This window comes from Grampus griseus (assembly GCF_964374135.1).
Source record: "Grampus griseus genome assembly, chromosome: 3".
Taxonomy (NCBI): Eukaryota; Metazoa; Chordata; class Mammalia; order Artiodactyla; family Delphinidae; genus Grampus; species Grampus griseus.
The window spans coordinates 34936496-34948552 of record NC_139019.1 but is presented as its reverse complement, the minus strand read 5'-3'; positions in this window follow the sequence as shown (position 1 = coordinate 34948552).

Here is a 12057-nt window from a genome sequence, read left to right as displayed (position 1 = left end):
CCTGATTCCTCCAGCTCCGTTTTTTCCTCTCAAGACCGCTTTGGCTATTCGGAGTCTTTTGTGTCTCCATATAAATTTGAAGATTTTTTTCTTCCAGTTCGGTAAAAAATGCCATTGGTAATTTGATAGGGATTGCATTGAATCTGTAGATTGCTTTGGGTAGTATAGTCATTTTCACAATATTGATTCTTCCAGTCCAAGAACACGGTATATCTCTCCATCTGTTGGTATCATCATTAATTTCTTTCATCAGTGTCTTATAGTTTTCTGCAAACAGGCCTTTTGTCTCCCTAGGTAGGTTTAATCCTAGGTATTTTATTCTTTTTGTTGCAGTGGTAAATGGGAGTGTTTCCTTAATTTCTCTTTCAGATTTTCACCATTAGTGTATAGGAATGCAAGAGATTTCTCTGCAGTAATTTAGTATCCTGCAACTTTACCAGATTCATTAATTAGCTCTAGTAGTTTTCTGGTAGCATCTTTAGTATTCACTATGTATAGTATCATGTCATTTGCAAACAGTGACAGTTCTACTTCTTCTTTTCCAATTTGTATTCCTTTTATTTGTTTTTCTTCTCTGATTGCCGTGGCTAAGACTTCCAAAACTATGTTGAATAATAGTGGTGAGAGTGGGCATCCTTGTCTTCTTCCTGATCTTAGAGGAAATGCTTTCAGTTTTTCACCATTGAGAATGATGTTTGCTGTGGGTTTGTCATATATGGCCTTTATTATGTTGAGGTAGGTTCCCTCTATGCCCACTTTCTGGAGAGTTTTTATCATAAATTGGTGTTGAATTTTGTCAAAATCTTTTTCTGCATCTATTGAGTTGATCATATGGTTTTTATTCCTCAATTTGTTAATATGGTGTATCACATTGATTGATTTGCATATATTGAAGGATCCTTGCATCCCTGGGAGAAATCCCACTTGATCATGGTGTATGATCCTTTTAATGTGCTGTTGGATTCTGTTTGCTAGTATTTTGTTGAGGATTTTTGCATCTATATTCATCAGTGATATTGGTCTGTAATTTTCTTTTTTGTAGTATCTTTGTCTGATTTTGGTATCAGGGTGATGGTGGCCTCATAGAATGAGTTTGGGCGTGTTCCTTCCTCTGAAATCTTTTGGAAGAGTTTGAGGAGGATGGGTGTTAGCTCTTCTCTAAATGTGAAGCCATCTGCTGCTAGAATTTTGTTTGTTGGAAGATTTTTAATCACAGATTCAATTTCATTACTTGTGATTGGTCTGTTCATATTTTCTATTTCTTCCTGGTTCAGTCTTGGAATTTTATACCTTTCTAAGGATTTGTCCATTTCTTCCAGGTTGTCCATTTTATTGGCATAGAGTTGCTTGTAGTAGTCTCTTAGGATGCTTTGTATTTCTGTGGTATCTGTTGTAACTTCTCGTTTTTCATTTCTAATTTTAATGATTTGAGTCCTCTCCCTCTTTTTCTTGATGAGTCTGGCTAATGGTTTATCAATTTTGTTTATCTACTCAAAGAACCACCTTTTAGTTTTATTGATCTCTGCTATTATTTTCTTTGTTTCTATTTCATTTTTTTCTGCTCTGATCTTTAGGATTTCTTTCCTTCTACTAATTTTGGGTTTTGTTTGTTCCTCTTCCTCTAGTTCTTTTAGGTATAAGGGTAGATTGTTTATTTGAGGTGTTTGTTGTTTCTTGAGATAGGATTGTATTGCTATAAACTTCCCTCTTAGAACTACTTTTGCTGCATCCATAGGTTTTGGATTGTCATGTTTTCATTGTCATTTGTCTCTAGGTATTTTTTGATTTCTTCTTTGATTTCTTCAGTGATCTCTTTGTTATTTAGTAACGTATTGTTTAGTCTCCATGTGTTTGTGTTTTTTACGTTTTTTTCCCTGTAATTGATTTCTAATCTCATAGTGTTGTCGTCAGAAAAGATGCTTGGTAGAATTTCAATTTTCTTAAATTTACTGAGGCTTGATTTGTGACCCAAGATGTGATCTATCCTGGAGAATGTGCCGTGCATACTTGAGAAGAAAGTATAATCTGCCGTTTTTGATGGAATGTCCTATAAATATCAATTAAATCTATCTGGTCTATTGTGTCATTTAAAGCTGTGTTTCCTTATTAATATTCTGTTTGGATGATCTGTCCATTGGTGTAAGTGAGGTGTTAAAGTCCCCCATTATTACTGTGTTACTGTCGATTTCCTCTTTTATAGCTGTTAGCAGTTGCCTTATGTATTGAGGTGCTCCTATGTTGGTTGCATGTATATTTATAATTGTTATATTTTCTTCTTGGATTGACCCCTTGATCATTACGTAGTGTCCTTCCTTGTCTCTTGTAACATTCTTTATTTTAAAGTCTATTTTATCTGATATGAGTATTGCTATTCCAGCTTTCCTTTGATTTCCATTTGCATGGAATATCTTTTTCCATCCCTTCACTTTCATTCTGTATGTGTCCCTTGGTCTGAAGTGGGTCTCTTGTAGACAGCATATATATGAGTCTTGTTTTTGTATCCATTCAACCACTCTATGTCTTTTGGTTGGAGCATTTAATCCATTCACGTTTAAGGTAATTATCAATATATATGTTCCTATTACCATTTTCTGAATTGTTTTGGATTTGTTTTTGTAGGTCCTTTTCTTCTCTTGTGTTTCTCACTTAGAGAAGCTCCTTTAGCATTTGTTGTAGAGCTGGTATGGTGGTGCTGAATTCTCTCAGATTTTGCTTGTCTGTAAAGCTTTTGATTTCTCCAACAAATCTGAATGAGATCCTTGTCGGGTAGAGTAATCTTGGTTGTAGGTTCTTCCCTTTCATCACTTTAAATATATCATGCCACTCCCTTCTGGCTTGTAGACTTTCTGCTGAGAAATCAGCTATTAACCTTATGGGAGTTCCTTTGTATGTTATTTGTTGTTTTTCCCTTGCTGCTTTCAATAATTTTTCTTTGTCTTTAATTTTTGTCAATTTGATTACTATGTTTCTTGGCATGTTTCTCCTTGGGTTTATCCTGTATGGGATTATCTGTGCTTCCTGGACTTGGATGGCTATTTCCTTTCCCATGTTAGGGAAGTTTTTGACTATAATCACTTCAAATATCTTCTCGGGTCCTTTCTCTCTCTCTTCCTCTGGGACCCCTATAATGTGAATGTTGTTGCGTTTAATATTGTTCCAGAGGTCTCTTAGGATTTCTTCATTTATTTTCATTCTTTTTTCTTTATTCTGTTCCGCAGCAGTGAATTCCCTCATTCTGTCTTCCAGTTCACTTATCCATTTTTCTGCCTCAGCTACTCTGCTATTGATTCCTTCTAGTGTATTTTTAATTTCAGTTATTGTATTGTTCATCTCTATTTGTTTGTTCTTTAATTTTTCTAGGTCCTTATTAAACGTTTCTTTCATCTTCTCAATGTTTGCCTCCATTCCTTTTCCGAGGTCCAGGATCATCTTCACTATCATTATTCTGAATTCTTTTTCTGGAAGGTTGCCTATCGCCACTTTGTTTAGTTGTTTTTCTGGGGTTTTATCTTTTTTTTTTTTTTTTTTTTTTTGCAGTACACGGGCCTCTCACTGTTGTGGCCTCTCCTGTTGTGGAGCACAGGCTCCGGACACGCAGGCTCAGCGGCCATGGCTCACAGGCCCAGCCGCTCCACGGCATGTGGGATCTGCCCGGACCGGGGCAGGAACCCGTGTCCCCTGCATCAGCAGGTGGACTCTCAACCACTGAGCCACCAGGGAAGCCCCTCTGGGGTTTTATCTTCTTCCTTCATCTGGTACATAGCCCTCTGCCTTTTCATCTTGTCTATGTTTCTGTGAATGTGGGTTTTGTTCCACAGGCTGCAGGATTGTAGTTCTTCTTGCTACTGCTGTCTGCCCTCTGTTGGATTAGGCTATATAAGAGGCTTGTGTAAGTTTCCTGATGGGAGGGACTGGTGGTGGGTAGACCTGAATGTTGCTCTGGTTGGCAGAGCTGAGTAAAACTTTAATCCACTTGTCTGCTGATGGGTGGGGCTGGGCTCCCTCCCTGTTGGTTGTTTGGCCTGAGGCGACCCAAGAGTGAAGCCTACCCGGGATCTTTGTTGGGGCTAATGGCGGACTCTGGGAGGGATCACGCCAAGGAGTACTTCCCAGAACTTCTGCTGCCAGTGTCCTTGTCCTCACGATGAGACACAGCCACCCTCCACCTCTGCAGGAGACCCTCCAATACTAGCAGGCAAGTCTGGTTCAGTCTCCTATGGGGTCACTGCTCCTTCCCCTGGGTCCCGATGCACACACTACTTTGTGTGTGCCCTCCAAGAGTGGAGTCTCTGTTTCCCTCAGTTCTGTCAAAGTCCTGTAATCAAATCCTGCTAGCCTTCAAAGTCTGATTCTCTAGGAATTCCTCCTCCCATTGCCAGCCCCCCAGGTTGGGAAGCCTGACATGGGGCTCAGAACCTTCACTCCAGTAGATGGACTTCTGTGTATAAGTGTTCTCCAGTTTGTGAGTCACCCACCCAGCAATTATGGGATTTGATTTTATTGTAATTGCACCCCTCCTACCATCTCATTGTGGCTTCTCCTTTGTCTTTGGATGTGGGGTATCCTTTTTGGTGAGTTCCAGTGTCTTCCTGTTGATGATTGTTCAGCAGTTAGCTGTGATTCCAGTGCTCTTGCAAGAGGGAGTGAGAGTACGTCCTTCTACTCTGCCATCTTGAACCAATCTCCTCTCGCTGTGAAGGATCTTATATGTGAAATCATCATTCCCACATAATAATGACTGTCGAAGAAGAAGAACACTTTTTAGGTTTTTTGAAATAAAGAAGAGTCATTAAGCTATTGAAAGTGCACAAAGTCAGAATTAATGAAAGAACAGTTGAGACTGATAATTTTCTAGTATACTGGTAGTATGGTCAATTATTTGATGGAAAAGCCATTTCAACCTAGAATTGCATGAAACTCAGATAAAAGAAACCTGAGCCATAAAATAGCTAAGAAGGAAACCTGAACTTACCACAGAAGCAATTGCTTAAGCCATGCAAGGCCAAAGGTTTTGCCAATGCTTATGTACAGAAACTGGAAGTTAATGGAAGTTAATAACTGAACCGCAGCTATTATCAATATTTCATCCTATATAATGTCATGTATAGTAAAATGCATATAATTCTTTTTTCAATCATGCTTATCTAACCCTCCTGTCTTTTTAAGGAACCCATTTGGAGAACCCTTGTGGATATTATTTTAGGAAGGCATCTGTGGCATTCATGGAAATGCTCAGATCTCCTTTCCAGAGAACTTTGTGCAAGTACTGGGGTTGGCAGACAACCTCCAGAGGCCCAACCTTTGGATCCGCCATAATGTTCATGCCAAGGCCGCACTTTCTTCAGGCATCACCCAGCCAGTGACTGGCTACTAGGGCTGGGACATTTCTGCCCAACACCAGACTCTTCTAAAGGGCAGTCTCTGCTTTGTGGCTCCCCATCGACCTGATTGATGCAGTGTAGGAGCTGTAGTATAGTCTGAAGCTCTTCCTATTCCATACATCATCATCCTTCCTTCCTTCTCTCTTTACACAGGTGCTAGACCTTCATCACAGTCTGATGCTTTCCTAGCCTATTCTGCTCCCTCTCCCCTACATCTTTCACAGGTGTCTCCTCCAAAAAATCCTTCAACTATCTAATTCCATCTTGCCTTCAGCTTCTTAGATAACTTGAGATGATACAGCATTTGAATTAAGTGGACCCCCAATTTGCAATAGAGATAAAAGTTCTTTTAACTTTTAAGTACATTTTTAAAGAACTTTTAGGCACTGCTTAAAATCTTGTTCCAACAAGAGTCATTGCTGTCTGAATGTGTTTTAGATTACTTACTTACAAGGAGGCCTCAAACAGGCCCCTTATCTGAACAGTGGAGCTATTACTGTTTACAATGCTGTGAGAGAATCTTCAGGGACTTGGCTTTCTCTCTGACCCAAGTACAATTTGCTCTTCAGCCAAAAAGAGTTACTTCGATGCCAGTTGGCCATCCCTGTTGATTGGCATCTCACTGGCTATACTTTGCAAAAATATGCTTGATGATCAGGTTCAGAGTTCTTACATGCAGATCAAACCACTGGATCCAACAGATTCTAAAGAATAAGTGTATCATATAGAATTTTTCTCACATTTGTCTCTGCTTAAAATGATAACTTATTCCTTAAGGATGTCAAAATCTGATTTTAATATGATCAGATTCAGATTCGATTAATGAAAAAGGATAAATCAAGAGGACGAGTTTACTTACATTTTTCAGCCATGTATGTATGTATCTGTAATATGTTCATTTTCCCTGCAGATGGGTATGTAATATCATCTACTTTCTCACTTACGCAGACCTCCTTCAAAGTGTCTTGGTTTTACACAGGCACTTTGGGTGCATAAGTGCCCTGGGTTCATTATAATACCCTGGGCAACTAGTGAGATTCATGAATATAATTTAAATAGTATGAAGAATTTCCTGATAAAACTCCAGTCAAATTTAATTTTTAAGCCATTTAGAGCAGATTATTTTCACTATGTATTACAATGCCATCAGGAATTTGAGCATAGTGGATTTATATATTTCCTGTGTTATTATTTTCTATGTGCAATGACCTATTAAATTGATTACCTCACATAATTCACAATCCAACCCTATATGTTATGTTATTTATTATCTCTAATTTAAGATACGGAAGCTGGGTTTTAGAAAGGATGAGTAATTTGCTCAAGGTTACATAGCTAGCTAACAGTTAAGCAGGGATTTTAGTGTGCATTAGTCTGAACCCATGTCTGTACTTTTATGTACACATGGTACATCTTTCCTAAATGTCCTACATAATAGAAGATGCGGGCCATGCTACACATTAATGTAACATTGGGCAAGTCTTTTAACTTCTCCAGGAGAATTTATAAAACAAGCAGGGTGAGTTGGCCTCGAGCCCTAGACCCTCTCTGGGGTTCCTTCCTGCTGTAACATTCTTTTACTCTATAGCTAATCTGGATAAACTCCTACCAAAACATGGTCTGAAAATATTTATATGCAGTGTAGGGTGCAAGCCTCTGCACATGCTGATCGGGTATGCCAAGTCTTCCTTCTGAAACGTTCTGAAATGGCTAGTACTCCCCCTACCTTAAAATAGAGTATGTATGGCAACAAAAGAAAAATGTTGTTTATAGCTTTGATGAATGGGTGTCCTGTGCTCCTGTTGGGGAGTATATCTAAGTGTAAACCCATGATTAAATCTCAAAACAAAGACATCATAATTTCAAACAAATGGATAGCTGTAAACTATGTATAAAAATGCAACTGAATTCACCCAAAGCTTTAAAAAAAAAAGCTTATACCTGACAAAATTTAAATTAGTGTTCCTTTTTATAAATTCTAATTCAAGTAATAGTATTTGGGTGATAGGTCTCTGATTTCCTCTGCTGCACTCATCCTAAAGTTTCTAGTCTGATAACGCTAGCAATCTATAATAATGATAATATCTGAGATAAAGGCATTTGGATCTAGAAATGGTCATTTCAAAAGTATTCAGAAATCAGTGAATCATCCAAATGGAAAGTCTCCTATGTGCAGTATGATATAAATTATTTGTTCTCTTTGAAGGATTGGCCTCTCATACCTATCATGAGGTTGAAAATATATAATTTCCATGTAAAGTACACAATTTCATGTTTGCAATAGCAAATTGATGCCACGTGAGCAGAGTGTTGCTGTATAGGCCAGGTGGCACTATGATACAATCATACAATTTCCTCCTCAGAGGTCTCTTCAGTTTTATTCATTTATTCCTATAGCTGTATACCACAGGAAGCCTTGAATGGATTTTCTGGCATTTTGGACTATAATAGAATGTTGTTGAATAACTTGCTCATCCCCCACTTGTTATTATCAGACAAAAAATAGGACATTGAAAAGTGCAGTTAATATTTAAATAGTCCAAAGCACTGAGAGTTCCCAAAAACACTGAGCCCGGGATTTAGTTTATAAAATTTCTCTTCTCATGTGTTCTCTTCCCATCTGTTATTCCTGTCTTATCATCCACTTCAAGTTCAAGCCAAAATTTTGCCCAATGGACCTGCCATTGCATGTTTATTATTTCTTTAAAAACCAAATTTAGCATCATATTGAAGACATGTTGAATGATCAAAACGAATTCTGTAAAGCTCAGTCTTTCCTTCTTATTTTTTCCACAGTGGCAGCTGGAATACAGGTGCTTCCATGTTCTTTAAGAACATTGCTCCTTCTTGTTATGGATGCACTAAGCCAGACCTGAAAATATCATTTTCTTTTCTTTTACCCATGAGGGGAAATAACCCAGATTTTAATTTGGCAAATGTGCCTATGAAACAAAACCGAGATATCGCAGTTTAGGTGGATGGTCTCCTTTTGATACACCATCACCAAAATGAAGCAGAGAAACCTAGGTTTTCATTTTTTTGTTTTTGTTTTCCTGGTTGAAACAAAGAATTAAAAGGAAACGAAGAAACAAACTCCTATCTTGCCAGAAACACATATATCCACCCCGTCCCTGGAGGTGCGGCATGACTGATATGGCTCTTGTTAAACAGTAACTAATAGCAAAATGGCAAGCGGCTAAAAGGAAATTGGCTTAACAATTCTCAACCCCAAAGTGAAGTGTTGTAATCAAAGAGAAGCACAGAGAACAGGTGTAACTCAGTGTCTTGATGTTAAGTCATAAAGGAGAACTGTCAGGGTTTGAGTTTTGGGAGCAATGACTTCAGGCATGCCCGTATTTTTCTGGGTGAATAATGCTTAAGTTGTAGCTGTTTAATTTTCTGACTAATGCTACTATCCTACCCATCTGAGCCCATTCAGAATGACTTACCAATTATATACCAGGGCATACAATTTCAGATGATTATTTCATATCTCTCATCTCCTCTCAAACCTCCAACTCCTCTTCTCCAACCTCTCTTTTAGCTGTGACCTTGCTTCTTAATTCACCAAGAAAATTGAAGTAATCAGAGGAAAGCTACCACAGACCCACCCTCCACCACCGCTGCCACCACACCTACCCACCTTCCAGCAACTGTCCACGTACACCTGTCATGATCAATCAATTTTCCACTCCTACTAAGGCCAGACTCCCTTCTTGTGCACAAGATTCCATGTCACCTCACTCAGGACATTGCTGTCTCCCTTCTCTCCCGCTATTAATTTTTGCTCTCTCCTGATTCATTCCTGACATATAGTCACAATTATTATATTAAGGAGAAAAACTGTTCTTGAGTCCAATTCCCCTCCCAGTTGTCATCCATTATTTGTAATTGACTCAAACTGGAAACAACCCAAATCCATACCAGCATGTTAATGAATACACAAATTGTGGTATATCTGTACAATGGAATATTAACAAAAAAAGATTGAACTACTGACACATACAACAACATAGATAACTCTCAGAATGGTTACATAAGCAGTGAAAGAAGCCAGGCTAAAAAGTGCATACTTCATGATTCCATGTTTAGAAAACTTTAGAAAATGAAAACTAACCTGTTGTGGCAGAAAGCGTGTCAGTGGTTTTCTGTGGATGGGGGGAAGGACGACCAGGGAGAGGAAGGGATAACAAAAGGGCACGAGAAAACTTTAGATAGTATTGGATATTTTCATTCTCTTGATTCTGTTGATGGCTCCACAAGTGTACCCATATTTCAAAACTTATTAAACTGTATACTTTAAATATGTATAGTTTATTATTTATCGATTATACTTCAACAAAGCTGTTAAAGAAACTGGAAACATCAGAGTGTATCACGTAGTAAGTTTAAACTTTGTTTCCTGAAAAGTTTGTTTCATTGTGTGTGTGTGTATGCAGCACTTGTATTTTCATATCAATTATCTCTCACTTTAAAAAATGATTTTCTAATTAATTAATTTCTGCCCTTAGGTATGTTTTTTGCACTCCCCTTCTGCTTCTCCTCCTCCTCCTAAATTCTGGAATTAAGTGCATAATTCTATTTTTTTCTCTTGTTTTTAAGAATAAAATAATTTAAGGCTATAAATTTATTGGGGACTTCTCATATATTATTTTAATGTAGTGTTTTCAGAGTCATTAGCTTGTTCTGGGCTTCTTTTTGACCCAAACAAAGATTAATTAAGAGAGCTTTTAAAACTATCTTTTATTGAAGTTTAATTTCTAATTTTATTAGCTTTGTGCTCAGAGAATATGCCCTGATCAGCTTCTTCTAATTAGAATGAAATATTCTGGGAAAGAGTATATTAAAGTGGTTAGGAGGAAGCTCTGAGTCACACATGCTGGAGTTAGAATTCTGTTTTTCCCACTACAATAGTGATTTTGGGGACACAGATTAGATAAGTTCTTTAAGCTTCAGTTTCTGCCTCTTTAAATAGGTTTAATAATGTCTATCTCATTGTATTATTGTGGGGATTAAATGAGATGATAGATGCCAAAAAAACCTTGGCATGATGGCTGGCCTGAAACGGAACTAAACTCATATTAGCTAACTAGTATTAACATTGTCAATTCTTTTTTTGACTAGGAAATAATGTTTACTCTAACATGTATTCTCAAATTACAGCATTTAATCTAATTTATAGAACATCTTTAGTACTTGTATTGTTTAAATCAGCTATGTCATTTTTTCTTTGTATTTCAAAGTGGTCTGCTTAAGTCTCCCACTAAAGTATTTTTTCAAGGACTTCTCTTTTCCAATCACTTCTTTGTATATTTCAATGACCTTATATTTGCTCCACAAAGTTTCATGATTATAATCTCTTCTTTGGGATACCTTGAATCAATATAAAGTGTTGACCTTTCTTCACTTAATCCAGTCCTTTTAGGCTTGAATTCTAGGTTGTTTCTTATAATAAAATGGTCACTGTTTTTTGCTTATTTTTTTACACTTACCTAAAGATATCTTTTTAATTTAAATCTTTATGTTACACTTTTAAGCCTTTCTTTTCAAAGACCATAAAATGGAATCTGACAAATTCATTAGTCTTTGTTTTTCAGTAGAGAGTGTCAACCCAGTTTTGCTTAGGATTATGTATGTCTTTCTGCATTAATGCTTCTTAGAGGTTATTTTTTACTCTGGTATTTGATTATGTTTTGTTTTTTCTTTTTATTCAATTGATTTCTAAGACGCACTCTTTGGAATTATTTTTATTAGAAAAATTAGATCTATATTTCTGTGATTATGAATACTAAGAATGCAATGGTTTCCATTGACACATTTGTAAAATAATTTTCCTCTTTTCTTCCTCTCTCAATTTCTCAGTTTTATTGACATCATCTATTATTCAAATTGAGAATCTATTTGATAAGATTCTTATGTTTTACAAGTTTATTTTTAATATTTGCATTGGAATTTTTGAACATTTAAAAATGACTTATTGATATTTTTAAAGTCTCTGGTTTGTGAGTTTTAATGTTTATCCACAGTTCATTTATTTTCCTCATTCTTGAGTTCTTTATTTAGTTTCCTCTCTTGGATAGCTCTAGCATATTTTTAAGTAATGTTTTAAGGGATGGTATCTGGATAGCACATTTTTTAAAGCCCTTGCATTTCTGTTCTTTGATGAGTATTCTGATCCATAGACTCAAATCCTTCTTCAGTTCAGGAAATATTTTATTTTCCTGTTGTTTCTTTGATCACAGACTTTGCACAGTATGCTCTATACATTTCTTCTTGAATTCCCATTAAACTCACTTTGTTCTATTTTCAATCTATGTGCTGGGTAGTCTCCATTTGCCCTTCAGCTCCATTTGTCCCTCAGCCCTTCCCTGTCCTACTATGTGTCTCAGAAAGCCAACCTCTATAGACTGCATTGTCCAGTTTCTCTTGCCCCCTGGTCTGGCTGTCAAAAGTAACCAGTAAAAGATCAGAAGGAATGAGGAGTGGGGTGGTGGTGGTGGTGGTGTATTTACTCATCCTGTTCCCTTTCTACCAGGCCTCAGCTGGGACAGAGGCTGCATTCCTCTACCAAATGTCACAGCTTCTGTTGGGCAGCACCTCTCCATTGGTTAATGGAGGAGAAAGATAACCATGTAATATAAAAATGTATAAATTAAATAATTACAATTTGGAATCT